The sequence below is a fragment of the Chiloscyllium plagiosum genome, chromosome 23 (genome assembly GCF_004010195.1).
Source record: "Chiloscyllium plagiosum isolate BGI_BamShark_2017 chromosome 23, ASM401019v2, whole genome shotgun sequence".
Taxonomy (NCBI): domain Eukaryota; kingdom Metazoa; phylum Chordata; class Chondrichthyes; order Orectolobiformes; family Hemiscylliidae; genus Chiloscyllium; species Chiloscyllium plagiosum.
In genome coordinates, this window is record NC_057732.1 from 29,923,727 (window position 1) to 29,942,509 (window position 18,783).

Below are 18,783 nucleotides of genomic sequence, written 5' to 3' on the forward strand. Positions count from 1 at the left end.
CCAACACATTCCACTTTGACCTTAAATTCACATGGACTATCTCTGACACCTCCCTCCCCTTCCTGGACCTCTCCATCTCCATCAACAACGACCAACTTAACACTGACATTTTTTACAAATCCACCAACTCCCACAGCTACCTGGATTACACCTCTTCCCACCCTAACTCTTGCAAAAATGCTGTCCCATATTCCCAATTGCTCCACCTCCACCGTATCTGCTCCTAGGAGGACCAGTTCCACCACAGAGCCCACCAGATGGCCTCCTTCTTTAAAGACCATAATTTTCCCTCCCACGTGGTTGAAGATGCCCTCCAACGCATCTAATCCACATCCTGCACCTCCACCTTCAAACCCCACCCCTCCAACCACAACAAGGACAGAACTCGCCGGTCCTCACCTTCCACCCCACCAACCTCCGCATAAACCGCATCATCCGCCGACATTTCCGCCACCTACAAACGGATCCCACCACCAGGGATATATTTTCCTCCACACCCCTGTCTGCTTTCTGCAAAGACCGTTCCTCCGTGACTACCTGGTCAGGTCCAAGCCTCCCAACAAACCACCATCTCCTCCTGGCACCTTCCCCTGCCACGGCAGGAATTGCAAAACCTGCGCCCTCACTTCCCCCCTCATCTCCAGCCAAGGCCCCAAAGGAGCCTTCTACATCCATCAAAGTTTCACCTGCACTTCCACAAATGTCATTTATTGTATCCGTTGCTCCCGATGTGTTCTCTTTTACATTGGGGAGACTGGACGCCTTCTCGCAGAAAGCTTCAGGGAACATCTCCAGGACACCCACACCCATCAACCCTACCGCCCCGTGGCTTAACATTTCAACTTCCCCTCCCACTCTGCCGAGGACATGCAGGTCCTGCGGCTCTTCCATCGCCACTCCCTCACCACCTGATGCCTGGAGGTAGAACGCTTCACCTTCCGCCTCAGAACGCTTCAATCCCAGGGCATCAATGTGCACTTTACCAGTTTCCTCATTTCCCTTCCTCCCACCTTACCTCAGTTCCAACCTTCCAGCTCAGCACCACCCTCATAACCTGTCCTACCTGCCAATCTTCCTTCCTACCTATCTGCTCCACCATCCTCTCCGATCTATCATCTCTAATCCTCCCCTGAATCCACCTATTGCACTCTTAGCTACCTTCTCCCGAGCCTCATCAACCCTTCCCATTTATCTCTCCACCCCGGAGGCTCCCAGCCTCCTTCCTGATGAAGGGCTCCTGCCTGAAACTTGAATTTTCCTGCTCCTCAGATGCTGTCCGACCTACTGTGCTTTTCCAGCACCACTCTAATCTTGTCTCTGTTCTCCAGTGTCTGCAGTCATCATTTTCGCCTAGGTTGTACCTTCTCAACCTCTCATCCTGCTTCCAAAAGGGCCTAAAATCTGGCCTTCCCATTAGTGGCACAGAATTGTTGAGTCATGCTTGTCTGTTTCTGACAAGTAATGATGAAAAGTTTGCATGGAAATCCCCACTGCACTGGAAAAAGACAGCAACAATGAACTGCTGTTTGTAGGAACTATTTCCAAATTCAGCAAGTCTCATGTGCAGCAATGAATTCTTATTTGCATATATTTAATCAGGCTCACAATAGCACAATAATCAGTGTTTGGTCAAACTGAATTGTGAAATATAGCGTCCCTGTTTAAACTGCTGGCTTGCTCCATCCCTTCAAACTGAGCAGTAACATGCATGATCTATGCAGTTAACCCATCAGGGCCAATAAAATGAAATGATCACTGAACTGTTATATATTTCTCAAGAATATTCCACTGCTCAAAATGCAACTGATATGGTGCCTGTCATTATTTAAGAAGCCAAATGTTGGGGACTAACCTTATGCCCAATACAACAGAGCAGACATATGAAGGGATTTGTTTTTTCTTGAGAGAATTATTCCAGTGCAGTTTTGTAGCGACAGATTTTAGGTTGATCAAGGAAAAATCAGGCATGAAAATTACATTGCACAATTAATCTGCACATTCAAATGTGTGCTGTCAACTAATTATAATGATTGTGGTGTGTAGACTGCTCTGAATGCAATGAGAATGACTGCACGTCCCAGCAGGGGCCTTGAGGATAGCTCCACTTATAAAGTCAGCCAGTATTGCTTAAAACTAGGTGCATTCTGATTGAAGCAGGTGGAGAGAGGTTCTCTTCTCCTGGGGTTTAGGACAACCTCAAGACACATGCCAAGAAAGCAGTGGGAATTGTTAGCTTTACAGGCAATGCCAGCAGTCTATTTCCGAGGATTTGGATGCAGTGCCAAAAATTGTTTAATTACCTAACACAGACAAGGTTCAGTAATTCTCAGATGCCATGCCTTATCAACTGCACACCAGCCACACACACTGCTCTATTCACCTCACCTTCTTTAGTCATCCATTAACAATGTCAATTGCCATTACTCATTCTTCACCTTCATCAAGTGTAAGGTGCTTGTCTCTCAGCAACTACTCTCTGGTTTGAAATGGTGGCTGTAAGATCTCTGAAACAAAGGCTGGTAGTGGATATACCAATATGATTGTTGTCAGGATAACTGGCATTTTCCAGTATGTGGAACTAGACCTGGTCATGTATCATCTAAATACTGAGTAAGCAGAAATCTTTGCAGTTTCAATATATCTTGCCATTGAAATGTAATGATTACAAAGCCATGATAGTACCCTGCACCATGAGGAAGTACAATAACTGGCAAAGCCAAGTCCCTTCTGCTTCTCTCTGTTCAGAAGAAGGTATGCTATTCTAGCATATAGAGCCTCCATCAGCTCTTGGCAGTAATAAGTGGTTGACTGTGAGATATTAGTTGTGCCACTTAATCCAACCTGGAAAAGTTGTCACAAAGCTAGTCCTTTTTCTCTAAAAGCTGTTCCTTTCCTCAAGGATACTGCGTCCTTGTTTTTTTTTCAGAAGGTTGTAAACAGGCTGGGCTTCAAAACGGCTGGGTTTGGGACAGAGATGCCTTTTTGTTTATACACAAACAAATGAGTCTTTAGGCCAAAGCTGTTATGTTTTCAGAAGTAAGCTGTATAAGTCAAGCGGGCATGGCCAGCTCTCTAGCTGAGTAGCTTAGTCCAGAACTAGTGGGAGTTCATCAGTGGAGCTATGTGAAAACAGGCTGCTAAGCTCTCTCTCTTTCTGCCCTTCTAACTTCGATCTGTAAGTATTTGTTTCATTTTTACTGTGTTTAAGGGGTTTGTTTATTAGAACTGTTGTGTATATTTGGAACAGCAGAATTAAGTCTAGTTTGGATAGACTGAGTTCTATAGGGTTTCTTCATTCTGTTCTTTGTGTTTCATTGTGAATAAACTTTTGTCTGTTTTAAAACCTGATAGTCAACCTAGCTAACGTATTCCAGGTAATTTTCACTGTACACTTGCCAAAACAAATGGCAAAGTTATGGTCTGAGCTGCCTGTTTAAGAATGTTTTGAGTGATCTGGTCTAGTCCATAACAAAGTCCACTCTCCGAAATCAGGAACCGCGGTCAACTTCACAGTGACTGACAGTGCCAGTATCACACTATTCTGAGGGTATAGGCCTGGTTCTAAGGTGGCAGAGATCTTGAACAGGAATGTTAATGATGCTATCTCTGGCATAGGAGGAGGTCAGAAAGGTCTTCTGGGAGATCTGAGCTGGATGACATTGTCCACCGTTCTCCCCACATCTGCGTGGGTTTCCTCCAGGTGCTCCGGTTTCCTCCCACAGTCCAAAGATGTATAGGTCAGGTGCATTGGCCATACTAAATTGTTCATAGTGTTAGGTGGATTAGTCATGGGTAAATGTAGGGGAATGGGTGGGTTGCTCTTCAGAGGGTCGGTGTGGACTTGTTTGACCAAAGGGCCTGTTTCCACACTGTAGGGAATCTAATATAATCACTTTTCCTCTCCTCTATTTTCCTCTGATTCTTCACCTCCCTCAGATGATGAAGAACTGCTGTTATAGCCTCAGATTAGAGAAGTTAGCGGTGAACTGAGAGCTTTTGAAGTCACAAGCATCATCTCCCCCCACTGCAGCGCCATGCCCTATGGACTTTACAACTGCTATCAATTCCTGCAACTGCACAACTCTTTCACAGACTCAAACACAGCCAGTAAAAAGTAATTTGTTTTGTCATCTCCAAATAGGGCTGACACAAGATCCTTTGTGCTGCACACATCTGTCTATGCATGTGTAACTGCAGAAGCAACATCCAAAATGGCAGGTCTAATGTCAAATCAATATTAAACACAGATTGATGACACTGCCTTTTCTGTATACTTACAGTACACACACATAATGACCATGTTATTGCTTTAGTCAAGATGGTATTCAGCACAAGCAATACTGGGTGTACACGGAAATGGTACAGATGCCATTTTACAGGTAAATCAGCATCTGTAGTACCAAACCCCGTGTGCTACAAAGCCAAATTCTGCATCCAGAGCCTTTAAAAACCTATTTTCATTTCAGGACAGTCAAAATTATAAACACTTAAGGAGAATTCAGGGCATAGTTTTATTTTGAATGCAGCAAAATTTAATAATTAGAATTTGGTTTGCTTTACAATTCATATGATTGTACAAAGTATCAAAATGTATCATCACAAATGTTTCAATTTCATTTCATAACACAATTTCTCAGTCAAATCCCTTTGGCCTTCGGTGCTAAGATGGGAAAATTGAGTTTGACAGTCTTGTACTTTATTTCACTTTGAAGAAATTTGACTTGACAAATTAATTTAAAGTCAATAATCCCACTTAGACTTTCTTTTTAAAAAAAGCTGTAGGCCGATGCATATCCTGAACAGTAATGATTTATCCAGCAATACATCTTCCTCGTTAGCTATAATTCATTTTCCTGCCAGATTCTCCAAAGTCAGCAGTTTGTTGGCACATGCGTGCTTCGTTTATGTGGAAAGAAATTTGTATTAATCTACCTTAACCTGCTCTACACAGATGGACGCATATTCAAATAAATCCATATTTTCAGCAGACTGAAATTATGACCATCGGGACATGGCACAGACAAAATACTCCAGCAAGAGTATAAACTAATTTACTATAGGAGCTAATTACTATGGTACTGTACTTCTTCCATTATTGCATTTATCTTTTTGAAGTGCCCCAATGCTTCTGCCTCTGCTCTGCAGATAAATGATCGAGCTAGCCCTTGATTAACAGTGCCTTCCAAGCCTACAACACCTACAGCCTAGACAAAGGCAGCAAAGCAGCAGCAAGTTCTTCTCCAATCCAAACACCATCCTGATTTCGAACTGTATAGCCATCCCTTTAATCCTGTTGTGTCAAAATCCCAGAATCCTCTCCTGAACACCATTATGTCTGTACCTACATTAGACACATTATAGCAGTTCACAGGCAACACAGTGGCTCAGTGGTTAGCACTACTGCCTCACAGTACAAGAGTCATAGAGTTATAGAGATGTACAGCATGGAAACAGACCCTTCGGTCCAACTCGTCCATGCAGACCAGATGTCCCAACTTAATCTAGTCCCACCTGCCAGCACCTGGCCCATATCCCTCCAAACCCTTCCTATTTATATACTCATCCAAATGCCTTTTAAATGTTGCAATTGTACCAGCCCCCATCACTTCCTCTGGCAGCCCATTTCACACATGCACCACCCTCTGTGTAAAAAAAGTTGCCCCATAGGTCTCTTTTATATCTTTCCCCTCTCACCCTAAACCTATGCCCTCAAGTTCTGGACTCCCCCATGTCAGGGAAAAGGCCTTGTCTATTTACCCTATCCATGCTCCTCATGATTTTATAAACCTCTATAAGGTCACCCCTCACCCTCCGATGCTCCAGAGAAAACAGCTCTAACCTATTCAACCTCTCCCTATAGCTCAAATCCTCCAACCCTGGCAACATCCTTGTAAACCTTTTCTGAACCCTCTCAAATTTCACAACATCTTTCCGATAGGAAGGAGACCAGAATTGCACGCAATAGTCCAACAGTGACCTAACCAATTTCCTATACAGCTGCAACATGACCTCCCAATTCCTGTGCTTAATACTCTGACCAATAACGGTAAGCCTACTAAATGCCTTCTTCACTATCCTATCTACCTGCAACTCTACTTTCAAGGAGCTATGAACCTGCACTCCGAAGTCTCTTTGTTCAGCAACACTCCCTAGGACCTTATAATTAAGTGTATAAGTCTTGCTAAGATTTGCTTTCCCAAAATGCAGCACCTCACTTTTATCTAAACTAACCTCCACCTGCCACTCTTCAGCCTATTGGCTCATCTGATCAAGATCCCTTTGTAATCTGAGGTAACCTTCTTTGCTGTCCACTAAGCCTCCAATTTTGGTGTCATCTGCAAACCTACTAACTATACCTCATGCTCACATTCAAATCATTTATATAAATAATGAAAAATAGTGGACCCAGCATCGAACCTTGTGGCACTCCACTGGTCACAGGCCTCCAATCTGAAAAACAACCCTCCGCCACCACCCTCTATCTTCTATCTTTGAGCCAGTTCTGTATCCAAATGGCAAGTTCTCACTGGATTCCATGAGATCTAACCTGGCTAACCAGACTCCAATGGGGAACCTTGTCGAACACCTTACTGAAGTCCATATCGATCACGTCTACCGCCCTGCCCTCATCAATCCTCTTTGTTTCTTCTTCAAAAAACTCAATCAAGTTTGTGAGACATGATTTCCCATGCACAAAGTCATGTTGACTATATCTAATCAGTCCTTGCCTTTCCAAATACATGTACATCCTGTCTCTCAGGATTCCCTCCAACAACTTGCCCACCACTGAAGTCAGGCTCACTGGTTTATAGTTCCCTGGCTTGTCCTTACCACTTTTCTTAAACATTCAGCCAACCTCCAGTCTTCCAGCATCTCACCTGAGACTATTGATGATGCAAATATCTCAGTAAGGGGCCCAGCAATCACTTTTCTAGCTTCCCACAGAGTCCTAGAGTACACCTGATCAGGTCGTGGGGATTTATCCACTTTTATGCATTTCAAGACATTTAGCACTTCCTCTTCTGTAATATGGATATTTCTCAAGACGGTGTGAGCAGGCATGTGGCCCACAGTTCCGGCGACCGGGCGGCGGGAAGGCGAAATGGGTCATAGCAATATCACGGACGTGGTGAAGGACATCGCTGACCAGGTACCAGGGCCCATAACCCTGCCTCCACACCCCACTCACCCCCACCTACACCAGCACCACCACCACCACCACCTTAAGAGCCGGCCACTCCTCACCGCCAGGTCTCAGACTGAGGCCCGGAATCTGGGCACTCTCCCCCACCTTCCCCTGGGTCTGGGTACTTCTCCGCGGGGGTCTGAGTGCCTTGCCCTTTTCTTCTGCTGTAGACTCCTTACCCCAAGCTCTCTACATTGTTTCTGCTGTTAAATAGTTGAACGGTAAAATCACTGTAATCTCTGATGTCGGTAATACGTTTTGCTTAAACTTACAAGTGAAAAGTATTTCTATGTTTATAAAGATCCTCAAGTTAATATCTTGTTTGTGTCTGTGTTTTTGAAGGGTGGTGCATTTGAATGAACTTAACTCTCACCCATCGAACATGTCCAGGGTGCATCTCATTTTAATCTCTATTTGTTGAAACCTGCGGGTACTTACAACTCTTTGTATGGAATCTCTCTGTTTCCTTGTGCAATGTAAATACCTGTGTAAACAGGTCATGCTGTAATTAAACCTTCATGTCTGCAGTAGATTTTATAGCTCTGGAAGATTGTGCACATATGCAGTGTAGCACAATTATTGTCTCTTTAATATTTCAGCCTACTTCAGAACTATGAAGTGGTGGTATTTGCTATGGAGACAAATCTGTCCATGCTGAGTAAAGATGACTTCCTTTGCTAAGGGACTTTAATGAAGCAGCTGGATTATTTCTGACAGTTAACAACTTCGTGGTAACTTTAACTTGTCCCAAATCTGTTTTCAGAACTAAACAGAATTCGGGTTCTTAAATTGACTGCAGTGGGGTATGAAATACCATTAATTGGATTGTTAGTCAAGCAGGAGGAGAAAGTGAGGACTGCAGATGCTGGAGATCAGAGCTGAAAATGTGTTGCTGGAAAAGCGCAGCAGGTCAGGCAGCATCCAGGGAACAGGAGAATCGACGTTTCGGGCATAAGCCCTTCTTCAGGAAGTCAAGCAACATAACCACTACACGTTGGGGTGGCACGGTGGCTCAGTGGTTAGCACTGCTGCCTTACAATGGCAGGGACCTGGGTTTGATTCCAGCCTCAGGAGACTGTCTGTGTGGCATGGACACATTCTCCCCATGTCTGAGGGGGTTTCTTCTGGGTGGTCCACTTTCCTCCCACAGTCCAAAGATGTGCAGGTTAGGTGAATTGCCCGCAGTGTTCAGGATGTGTAGGTTCGGTGCATTAATCAGGGGGAAATGTAGGGGAATGGTTCTGGATGAGTTACTCTTCGGGGGGTTAGTGTGGACTTGTTGGGTCAAGTGGCCTGCTTCCATACTGTAGGGATTCTATGATCTATTCATGGGTGGCATGGTGGCTCAGTGGTTAGCATTGCTGCCTCACAGTGCCATGAACCCAGGTTTGATTCCAGCCTTGGACAACTGTCTGTGTGAAGTTTGTACATTCTCCCCGTGTCTGTATGGGTGATCCTCTGGGTGCTCCTGTTTCCTCCCAAAGATGTGCAGGTCAGGTGAATTGGCCATGCTAAATTGCCTATAGTGTTAGGTGCATTAGTCAGAAGGAAATGGGTCAGGGTGGGTTACTCTTCAGAGGGTCAGTGTGGATATGTTGGGCCGAAAGGCCTGTTTCCACACTGTGGGGAATCTAATCTAATCTAATCCCTACATTCCCTACTTTCCCTACATTCTATATCTTCCATGTCATTTTCCACAGTAAACACTGATACAAAATACTTGTTTAGTATCTCCTGCGGCTCCACACAAAGGCTGCCTTGCTGATCTTTGAGGGGCCCTATTCTTCCCTCGTTACCCTTTTGTCCTTCATGTATTTGTAAAATCCATTTGGATTCTCCTTAACTCTATTTGCCAAAGATATCTTACATCCACTTTTTGCCCTCCTGATTTCCCTTAAGTACATTCTACTGCCTTTATACTCTTCTAAAGATACACTCGATCTATCCTGCCTATACCTGACATATTCTTCCTACTTTTTCTTAACCAAACACTCAATTTCTTTAGTCATCCAACATTCTCTATACCTACCAGCATTTCTTTTCATTATAACATATACTGTCTTTGGACTCTCGTTATCTTGACCCAGGATTGATTGCACCCTTGGGTTGTTGTCTTTATGGAGTTTGCACATTCGCCCTGTATCTGCATGATTTTCCTCCCACTGTCCAAAGATGTGCAGGGTTAGGTGAATTGGCCATGTTAAATTGCCCATAGTGTCCAGGGATGTGCAGGCTAGGTGGGTTAGCCATGGGCAATGCAGGCTTATGGGGTGGGATGCTCCTCAGACAGTTGATGTGGAGTTGATGGGCAAAATGGCTTGTTTCCACACTGTAGGGAATCTATGATTTTAAGAAGTTGGCTTACCACTTCCTTTTTAAAGACAGCTATGAATAGATAAGATATGCAGGCCTTCCCAGTGACAGTCGTATCACATGAGAGCAAAAAAATAGAAAAAAAGACCTTTAATAAGGTTTGTTCCCTTCTTATCCTCCCTTCTGAGCTGTACAGTTTCAATTTCATTTTAACCTCATTACTCAAATCGATTGCTATTTCTTATTTCCATACCACTTTCCCTTATTATATAATGGTTAATAAAGTTGGCAAACTTACATTCATTTGATATATGGAAGTGGGGAAGAGAGCACACAAGACATCTTCAACAGATGGAGGCTCTACCTTGAGAAACAGTAAACAAATTTATCATATATTACTTCATAGCTAGTTATACTGCAACTGAATATGATAGTCTCTTGTATCAGACTTAGAATAATTTGCAGTTACATGATTGAAACATTCTCATACAGCTTTGGAAACAAACATAAATCTGTCCCAGTACTGGGTAGGTCCTCCCAAGGAGAGTTCTTGACAGGTGTTTTCCAAACAACACTCTCAGAGATGTTATTATGCATTTCCAGACCAGGTAAGACTTGGACCCTGCCTTCCTGATTCAAAGGTAGGGACACGAAAAAGTTTTTGATATCCTGATGAATCGAGAGCTTATTTCATGATGTCACTTAACCCTTTCTTACACGACAAATTAAGGAGTGAAGAATTCGGGATTGAAGAAACTCCTGATGGGCCTACCCTTACATCTTTGCTATTCTGGCAATACTCCAAACATGAATATTTCCTTTTCTTTTTAGTAACTAATGTTTGGTCCAGTTGACTATTTTATTTTACAATTATCTTGTTTTGAAAGACCAGTCTTTCATGTGATAAATCATTAAAAGTTTCCAAACATTCGAGATAAATTGTGTGAGAAGAGCTTCTACTTAATCTGTAACATTTACAAAGACCTCAAAGTAGTTTATTAGATTATATATTCCTGTTGTATCTCCACACTACCAGTTCTGGTAAATAAATACGATTTACAAAACATATACAATCATTTGGGAATACAACCAAACAATAGAAACAGTTAAGAATTTCTCATTTGACTTAATGCTTACTGATCTTCATAGCAAAAGCCAATAATTTGAACAGAAATTTTACAGTGTGGAGAGACAGGTTGATGTGAATAAACAATGGAAGATGGTCAAAGAAAGAAGAAAGAAATAATTTGCATTTGAATAGAACCTTTCATTACCTCGGCATGTTCCAAGCCACTTTATGATCAATAAATTGCTACTTAAATGTAGTCATTGTTTGAACATAAAGAACCAAGAAAAAGGAAATAAAAAGATTCATATGGAAACAAAGTTGGCAATAGCTAATAAAAGCCAACAATTTCCATACTTGGCTTCCTCCAGAAGTCCCTAGTTTCACAGATGTCAGTCTTCAGGCAATTCACTCCATGTGATATTAAGAAATAATATAAAGGCTATGGGCTTGATAACATTCCACCAATAGTACTGAACACATGTCTCCAGAATTTACTACACCTCTAGCCAAACTGTTTCAATACAGCTGCAATACTGGCAGCTAGCCACAAATGTGGAAAATTGCCCAAAAATGTTGTGTTGTACATAAAAGGAGATAAAAATCCAACCTGGCCAATTTCTGCCCTGTCAATCTACTCACAATCACCAGTAAAGTGATTGTCTAAATTGACAAATGTCAGGTAACGTTCACACTATACAAGTGTCAAATCATGACCAACAGGGGAGTCAAACCATCATTCCTTGGAATGCATGGCACTTGCATTGCTGAATCCTCAACTATCAGCATCCTGTAGGTTACCATTGATCAGAAATTGAACTGGACATAGCCATGTAAATCCTGCAGTGTATAACTTAGGTCTTAATTCCACAAAGTGTACCCACTATCTATAAGGCACAAATCAGGAGTGCAATGGAATATTCCTTATTTACCTGAACGAGTGCTGCTCCAAAAGCACTCAAGAAGTTAGACATCATCCAGGACAAAGCAGACTGCTTCATTAGCACCACATCCACAAAGGTTGATTCCCTCCATCACCAATACTCAGTTACAGTATGTGGACCATCTATATTATGCAATGCAAAAATTCACAAAGGATCCTTAAGTAACAACTTCCAAACTCATAAGCAATACTATTTGGAGAGACAAGGACAGTAGATACACAGAAATACCATTATCTGCAAATTCCCCTGCAAGCCACTCACCAAACTGATTTGTACAAATATCACTAACCCTTCGGCCTTCAGAAAGATTCATTCCTGAAGAAGGGCCTGTGCCTGAAACGTCGAATCTCCTGTTCCCTGGATGCTGCCTGACCTGCTGTGCTGTTCCAGCAATAAAGTTTCAACTTTGATCTCCAGCATCTGCAGGCCTCACTTTCTCCTCACTAACCCTTCGGCCTCACTAGGTTAAAATTGTGGAACTCTTTCCCTGACAGCATTGTGCATCTACCTACACCAAATGGACTGCAGCAATTCAAGAAGGCAACTCACCACCACCTTTTCAAGAACAGTCAGGGATAGGCAATAAATGCTGGCCCAGCCAGCAAAGTCCACATCCTTGAGCAAATCTTTTTTTTAAAGATTGAGATTTGCTGAGAGGAGAGCCCCCCAAGCAGGGTCTGATCTCAATCCATTAGAATGGTTGGTCCCAATTTTTCAGCAGACTTAGCAACAACATGGTTTGATAACAGCTATACTTAAAAATACAGTAATAGCACTACTACAGGTAAAAGATATTTATATAGAGAGAATAAACACCATTAAAACACTTAAAGCAATCTATCGCAAAAAAATCTTGAAGAGAACAATTCTAATTTCCAACAGCTTCAATATGGATTAGAACTGTGCATAATATTACTTTACCATGCCTCATTTACAGATCTTCAATGATATTTGTAAATCACCATAAATGCATTCCAAGTCATCTTCTATATTTTGACAGCACTGTTTAAGACATACATCGCATGAAGAGATCCATTGGTTTAACTTAAATCTTTTTATCAACATTTTATTTTGAAGCACTTAATTCACTTAAGATCTAAATAAACACATTGGTCATAAACAATATCCTCTTATGCTATTGACCATAATTCACCTTGGCTTTGTGACTCGAAATATGTACAACGCAATTTATGCTCCCTGTTAAGTATTCTCAATGGAGTCAACAGGGAAAAATAAAACATCATGTTACATATTCATGCCCAGCTTGTGCTTACAAAAGCTCTGTCACCAGTTTCCAACAGATCTATAATTACTTTTAATTTCCAGTGCTTTATGTGCAGTTAGAAAAACTGCTGTATGCCTCAAGCAAAAGCTGATCTAGTTCAGTGAATAATTCACATTATTTTGTTGACATTATTTAAATATGATCAACCACTTTCTGCATGTCAAATATAATGCATAATTTATGGATTTGTTTTCAAAAATCCTTAAAACTTAATGGCTAAACACTAAACAGTCAACACATTCCATTATCCAATGAATGCAACATCAATTTTCTTTAAAAAAAAGCGTCATACCAAATCCTTACGAAATCAAGAATCATTTTACATTATATCCTTATATATCATGGTGGAGTTCTGATATGTCCTGTGTGATTTAACAACAAAGGGACAATTATTGAAATATGCATTAGAAATATGTTTGTGCTGCAAAACAATATTCTGCAAAACCATTATTAAAAGGCTTTTTTCCAGCATTATTAGTGAAGAGGATGGCTTTCAATTGCAGAGTTGAATCAATGGATTGGATGAGTGGGTGGAAAAGTGGCAAATGGTTTTTAAGCTGGAGAAGGTTATGCATTTGGGGAAGGTAAACAAAGCTAGTGAATACATAATAAACAGAAAGATTTTGCAAAGGATTCTGGCTAGTGCAAGATGGACGGCAGGAAAGAGTTGTAGCTAAATTTTCAGGGTTGGAGGTGATTTTGTAAATTCTAGAAGCAGTAATTACTGTTTCATAAATTGCATTGTTTTGGAACTTTAGGGGAAAGAAATCAAAACAATGGCACTTTTAAAAAAAATCAGACAAAGGCAGTGACCACATGGGTAGTGATTCAAAAGGAGAAAGAAACTTACTCTGCTGTCTGACCCAGCAGTAACCTGCACAACTGCTGCCTTTCCTGCCTGGTTGCAAGTATATGTGGACATTGGAGTTTGTTCTAAGAAAAATAAATGAACAGTGAAATTCACAGCTGACCTTGGAGAAAGCTGTGTGTGGGAGCTCACAGTCGGGAGCAACTAAGCGGCTTTTTAAAGCGCACTTCTGGTCTCCCTGCTATAGGAAGGACATTGTGAAACTTAAAAGGGTTCAGAAAAGATTTAGAACAACGTTGCCAGGATTGGAAGATTTGACCTTTAGGAAGAGGATGAATTCACTGAGGCTGTCTTCCCTGGAGCTTCGAAGGTTAATGGGTAACCTTATAGAGGTTTATAAAATCATGAGGGGTAAACAAAGTCTTTTCTCCAGGGTTGAGGATTCCAAAACCAGATGTCATAGGTTTAAAGTGAGAGGGGAAAGACTTAAAACGGACCTAAGGGGCAACTTTTTCATGTATGGAGTGAGCTGCCAGAGGAAGAGGAAGTGGTGGAGTCTGGTACAATTACAACATTTAAAAGGCACCTGGATTAGTATATGAACAGCAAGGGTTTAGAAGGGTTGGTTCTGGGTCTACTGCTTTTTGTCATTTATAAAAATGATTTGGCTGTGAACACAGGAGGTATGAGAAGTTTGCAGATGGCACTAAAATTGGAGGTGTAGTGGACAGTGAAGGCTGTCTCAGAATACAACAGGATCTTGATTAGATGGGCCAAGGGGTTGAGGAATGCAGGTGGAGTTTAATTTAGATAAACATGAGGTGCTGCATTTTGGAAAGGCAAATCAGGGCAGGACATATACACTTGTACACGTATACACAGTAAGGTCCTGGGGAGTGTTGCTGAATAAAGAGACCTTGGAGTAAAGGCTCATATTTCCTTGGAAATGGTGTCGCAGGTACAAAGAATAGTGAAGAAAGTGTTTGGCATGCTTGCCTTTATTAGTGAGTGCATTAAGTATAGGAGTTGGGAAGTCATGTTACGGCTGTACAGGACACTGTTTCAGCCACTTTTGGAGTATTGAGTGCAATTCTGTTCTCCCTCCTATCGGAAGGATGTTGTTAAACCTGAAAGGGTTCAGAAATGATTTACAAGGATGTTGCCAGGATTGGAGGGTTTTAACTATAGGGGGAGGCTGAATAGGCTGGGGCTGTTTTGCCTGGAGAGTCGGAGGCTGAGGGATAACCTTATAGAGGTTTATTAAGTCATGAGGGCCAAAGTCTTTACCTGGGGTGGAGGAGTCCAGAACTAGAAGACATAGGTTTAGGGTGAAAGTGACCTATGAGGCAACTTTTTTTTTCATGCAGAGGGTAATATGTGTATGGAATGAGCTGCTAGAGGACGTGATGGAGGCTAGTACGATAACAACATTTAAAAGACATCTGGATTGGTATGTGACTAGGAAAGGTTTTGAGGGATGTGGATCAAATACTGGCAAATGGGACTAGATTAATTTAAGATATCTGGTCGGCATGGACAACTTGGACCAAAGGATCGTCTTCTGTGCTGTACATCTCTATGACTCTATGGTTCTACCTTCCTCCTATTATTCCATTGTTCCCTAACTGAGGACACAAATTAAAAGCAGCAGGTTGAGCTCCAATGATGATATCAGAATCCAATCTGTATTTGTACAGAGGAACCCATCAGCTTGGGTGAGTCTTTTTGTTGCCTGTAATTTAAAAGTACAACTGGCAAGGTGAAGGCAGAAAATAAATTGGCATATCCTTCTAACCAGTTACTCTGTTATCAGGTGGGGGAGGTGTAGAGGTTAAAGAATGAACATTAAGTATAATGGATCACAAAATGTCAATATGATGCTCTCAATTTGTATGCATGAAATTTAGAAACAAAATATGATATTTAATTAGTGTTTATTTCAGTAAAACAGTTTAAATTCTTTTTATTATGTAACCTCCCAAAAAAGATTTTTAAAAAGTGTGATGAGCTGAGAAGGTGATAGGTGATAGGTGATAGACAAGAGGTAATTGTTAGAAGGGTGGAACAGATAGGTGGGAAGGAAGACAGACAAGTGGGGTAGGTCAAGAGGACGATGCCGAGTTGGAGGGTTGGATCTGGGATGAGGTGGGGGGAGGGGAGATTTGGAAACTAGTGAAGTTGATGCTGATGCCGTTTGGTTGAAAGATCCCAAGGCTCAAGATGAGGCGTTCTTCCTCCACTTGTTAGGTGGCTTGGATTTAGCAGTGGAGGAGGCCTAGAACTTGCAAGTTGACAGCCCACCTCAATTCACTTCCTAGCCCATCCATGGAAAATGACCCTATGGGAATCCGTCTATGAGCCATCCCAATATGCTTTCTCCTGTTTTCCTGCTGCACCACTCCAACATCCCCACACCCAAGCCCCGTTGTCATTAGTCCACATAAATTTCACTCCCAGCTCTTGTTATTGACTGAGGTTGACAATCTATTATCCTGACATAAATAGAGATTCTTTTATTTTAGCCAGTTTGCAGGTTTCTACCTGATTTACTAGCTCCATTTCCATCCCATAAAATCAAGCTGGTTTAGTATATCACATGTTGTTACAACAATATTATGCCAGTAACATCAGTAGGGCCTAATGAAATGAAGACAGATAATAACTGCATGGCACAGACAGAAAACTAGGTCTCTAATTTCCCACTTAGCTCCAAAAAGAATAGTCTGATTAATAATAGAAACCTGGGCTGATATAGTATCACTGTTGCAAATTTGACCTTAACTCAGCAAAAATGGACAAGCATTTTTCAATGTTACACAGTCAGACATGTCAAAAAAATAGCAGGTAATAATCACTTACTTTAAAAGGGGCATGATCCTGGGATCCTGGTTTGAAGCAGGGAGCATAAACAATTTGATTTTGTTCAGAGCTATAACAGACTAACGTTTCTTGCAGGTCTAATCTTTTGACCCTTGTGAATACTTTGACACTGCATTTATTTTCGTAGGTCGCAGTGTATATTTTCTCATTACACAAACATTGCAGAATAAATACAAAACAGCTAAGAGAAGTTTTTCAGTTTTGTAAGCCTGAGCCATCAAACAGATCCTGTTTACACATTCAGTAATGATCAACGTTAAGATAGTAAGTATGAAAAAATATTTTGGTCAGTTTTCACACTCACTGTAAGACATGATGCTGAATGAGTTCATGATATCCACTCTTCCATGGGGTTCAGGGTGAATTCTCTTATCTTAACTTTCATTTTCCACCTCATTAATTATGCAGACATGGAATCTCATCTCAGAGAATCTCATTGCTACAGGGATCTGAGCTTAAACAGCTCACATGCCATACTTAATGCCCAGCTGCTCACCGCTCCAAATGCTACAAGTCAGAAACAATCCTCCACATTTGCTGCTCATTCCGAATCATCAAAGAGATGCCCAGAGTACAAGCAAGCTCACAGTCATACAGTTATACAGCACAGAAACAGAACCTCTGATCCAAATCATCCATGGCGACCAGGTGTCCAAATCTATTCCCATTTGCCAGCACTTGGCCCATATCTGTCTGAACCCCTCCTATTCATGGCCCCATCTGGATGTCTTTTAAATGTTGTAACTGTACCAGCCTCCACCACTTCCTCTGGCAGCTTGTCCCATACACGCACCACCCTCTGTGTGAAAAAGGTGCCCCTTAGGTCCCTTTTAAATCTTTCTCCTCTCACCTTAGCCTATCCCTCTGGTTTGGACTTGCCTACCCTGGAAAAAAGACCCTGGCTATCCGCCCTATCTATGCCCCTCATGATTTTTCAGCCTTGATAAGGTCACCTCTTAGCCTCCAACACTCTAGGGAAGATAGCCCCTGCCTATTCAGCTTCTCCCTATAACTCAATCCTCCGGTTCTGACAACATCCTTGTAAATCTTTTCTGAACCTCTTCAAGTGTAAGAAAATCTTTCCTACAGTATTGTGGTGATTGTAATGAGGTCACCCTGATCGGGGAAGCAGGATGGGTCAGTTTGCCTTTGTGGGGATTTTAAACAAATGCTAAATTATTTTTCACAGCTGGATAAATACCCAATTCCTTACACAGAAGATTTATAGACAAAGCTGACAGGGGGGCTATCCTTCACAAAAGTGGACATAGCCATGTGTATTTGCAATTGCAATTAGATGTGGATTACCAGAAGTATGCTGCTATTAATATCTCTTTTGTACAAATATATGAGACTGCCATTTGGGGTATCATCAGCTTGTGCAATTTTTCAGTGGATGATGGAGAACATTTTACAAGGTCTACTCAGGTCGCTATTTACCTAGATAACATGCAAATAACAGGGAAGACCAATAAGGAGCACTGAGAGAACTTAGACATAGTCCTCAGATGTTTCTCACATTTGCGTGTACACCTAAAAAGGAAAATATGTATATTCCAGGCAAGTGATCTACTTGGGCTGCAGAGTCGATAAGATTGTTTTACACCCTTTGGATGGTAAAGTGAGGGAACCAAAGGTGCTCTGGCTTCCATGTCTATACTGGAGCTCAGGTCTTTCCTTGGTCTGGTGAATTATTATGCAAAGTTCATAATAATCCTCCATCCTGGCACCTTTGCATTAACTCTTTAAGAAAAGGATCAGCCTTGGAAATGGCGATATAGCCAAGCCATATCTTTCAGGGATCTTGCGAGTCAGCGGCCTCCATTTTTGCAGCGGAAGCGGTGAGAGCGAGGATCAGGGAGCAGCTGGGAAGGTAAATTAATCCAATAAAAACTTACATAGTGAATAGGTAGACTGCACACTGAGCAGGAACGGTTACGGGACAGCTGGGTAAGTGAAGAAATATATTTGGGTGGTTGCTTAAACTGAAACACTATTTAGGTAGTGTTTCCCACATGGTAAAAACAATGACTGCAGATGCTGGAAACCAGATTCTGGATCAGTGATGCTGGACGAGCACAGCAATTCAGGCAGTATCCGACGAGCAGCAAAATCGACGTTTCGGGCAAAAGCCCTTCATCAGGAATAAAGGCAGAGAGCCTGAAGCGTGGAGAGATAAGCTAGAGGAGGGTGGGGGTGGAGAGAAAGTAGCATAGAGTACAATAGGTGAGTGGGGAGGAGATGAAGGTGATAGGTCAGGGAGGAGAGGGTGGAGTACTCTATGCTACTTTCTCCCCCCCC

At 41.9% G+C, this 18,783-nt stretch overlaps 1 long non-coding RNA gene across 1 annotated transcript in view; it reads right to left on the reverse strand.

Annotated features, from left to right (window-relative positions):
- Positions 1-18,783, reverse strand: part of LOC122561726 — a 96,547-nt gene that overhangs the window by 69,431 nt on the left and 8,333 nt on the right. The window contains exons 2-4 of the long non-coding RNA XR_006315092.1: positions 13,087-13,156; positions 11,498-11,631; positions 9,798-9,863 (exon numbers count right to left, since the gene is read on the reverse strand). This is a non-coding gene — a long non-coding RNA (uncharacterized LOC122561726). The remainder of the gene's footprint in view (positions 1-9,797; positions 9,864-11,497; positions 11,632-13,086; positions 13,157-18,783) is intronic.